This window comes from Eupeodes corollae, chromosome 2 (genome assembly GCF_945859685.1).
Source record: "Eupeodes corollae chromosome 2, idEupCoro1.1, whole genome shotgun sequence".
In the NCBI taxonomy this organism is placed as follows: Eukaryota; Metazoa; Arthropoda; class Insecta; order Diptera; family Syrphidae; genus Eupeodes; species Eupeodes corollae.
Window position 1 is genome coordinate 91,882,792 of NC_079148.1, and position 2,431 is coordinate 91,885,222.

Here is a 2,431-nt window from a genome sequence, read left to right on the forward strand (position 1 = left end):
CCGGCTTTTAATGAAAAAAGGCCTATACATATATTAAGTTGCATGTTTTCTGACAAAGGTCCAACAGATATTTCCCAACTTATGCTGCTGTAATGGATTGTACTAGTAAGTGATAATCATATGGATTGTACTAGTAAGCGATAATCATAATAAATTACAAGGGAATACCGACAAATGTATCGGGCTTTAATTACCTAGTGGTCTATCGAAATGTTAAGATTCAATGGAGGGTACCAACGTATAAGCCTATTATGTTTGTAATCCTTAAAATATGAGTTGAATTAATTAACAGCCCTATTATGGCTATCAACTATCAATTATTTGATAACTGATGACTTATTAATTTATTGATAATTTGGTATTATGAGTATCAAATGATAATTTTGAACCCATTGTGAATACTAATCAATAGAAGATTGTGATTAGGTTTTGTTTGGTGTTTGACGTCTGTCATTTGTGTTGAGTTCTTGTGTTTTGGTCTATTTAAATATTATTATTATTTAAATATTTTGTATTACTTTGTATTTATTTACCACTTTCATAAATCTCTGAGCGCTCAGTTGATGGTACATTCCTATTTATCAACGAAGAATGTATGGCTGGTAGAAAATTTTATGGATATCATAATTTTTGACAGCCGTAATATCAAGTTTAATTTTCTTATTTTAATTCATGAATTTATAATTTCTCCAGTGGGTTTGAAGCATCTCGTAATACTGTTTATTTTAGCTTGCACGATAAACCTTCCTTCCTCAGTACAATTGCCTTCAAACAGCAATTCTAGTGAAGGCATTTCGTTCTTCAATTTGTGTATTCAACGTAAAGATGGTAAAGATTTATAATTCAAAAATTATAAATCTTTACAATTTACGAATATTTGATACATTGATCAACGAAGATTTTGTATCTGATAGAATATTTTATGAGTATGAATATGTTTGATAGCCGTAATACCGAGTTTATCAATGAAGCTATTCACAATAGATCTTTTAATTCACTATTTATCAAAAATATTGATAATTGATCACCATTCATTAATTTTGTTGATAATTATCAAATATTGTGTTGGTATTTAATAACATAATAGGGCTGTAAGCTACGAAGTTTTGTTAAAACTTAAAACACTCTCTGAAAGGAAATAAGTGTTTCAGATCGTATGTTGGATGGAGATTACATTTACTTTAGAATGCCGAAATTCCATGGTTTAAAATTCTGTTTCCATAATTAAAACTGATGTTCTTTAACTAAGTTTTGCAAAGTATTGTTTGATTCACTAAATTAAAAAAAAAAATTGTCCTACTACTAAGCCAATTATTAGCAAACCAAGATGCTATTCGCTATTATCTAGTGCCCAGGAATGGGGTCTATCGAAATGTTTAGATACAATGCAGGGTACCAACGTATTGATCTATTTTTTTTTTGCAATTTATAAAAATAAGTTGGATTATTTAAGCTACGAAGATTTGTTGCAACTTAAAACTGTTACAATCTCTATAAGAAAATAAGTGTTTAAGATCGTATGTTTGATGGAGAATATCCTTTATTACATTTACTCTAAAATTCCGAAATCCCATTGTATAAAATTCTGTTTCCATAATCAAAACTGATATTCCTTAATTAAGCTTTGCAAAGTATTGTCTGATTCACTAAATTGAATTTAAAAAAATGAAAATTGTCTTACTACTAAGCCAATTATTCGCAAAACAAGATGCTATTCGCTATTATAGTTCATGGTGTAAAAGTTCCTTGATATTTGAGTTTATTAAGTTCAACGAAATTAACCAATAAAATCTGTTTGTCTTGGCTATTGTGGGCAATAGGAAGATCAAAAGGCACATTCTTCTTGGCAGTTACAACGTTGATATATTAAGGAGAAACAATAAGAAAAGGACAATGTATTAAGTTAAGTACAAAACCTAACAGGTACTTGTACTCAGTTCAAGTGAACATGAAATATCCATATAATATACCACTTGCAATTTTATTTAACCCAAAAGCAAACGCGGGCATTTTTATAAAAGAGACAATCAATTTATAAAATTTGTTACATCTATACATATAAGCTTAAATTATTCATTAATATCCTCATATTTGTCAAATATATGAATATTTGCGTTTGAATTGAAACTATTTGTTTTGTCATTTGATAAATTTACAAAATCTTTATTCTTTTAAAATGATTATTAATCACACACATATCAGCCTATTAGCGTGATTTTTCAATCCCTGCCTGTGCTACATACAGTTTTTTTCACCGATACTGCCTCTTGCGAATAATTCACAAATTCTCCAATAGTAATTTTAGTCGTGAAAAGGGTTTTTTTCAAATCAGCCTTTCGGATTCGACTTATAAACTGTAGGTTCCCTCCATCTCTGACATTAATTGCACACAGGAAGTTGTAAGTCACTAGGTCCATGTTCTCTACGAGAT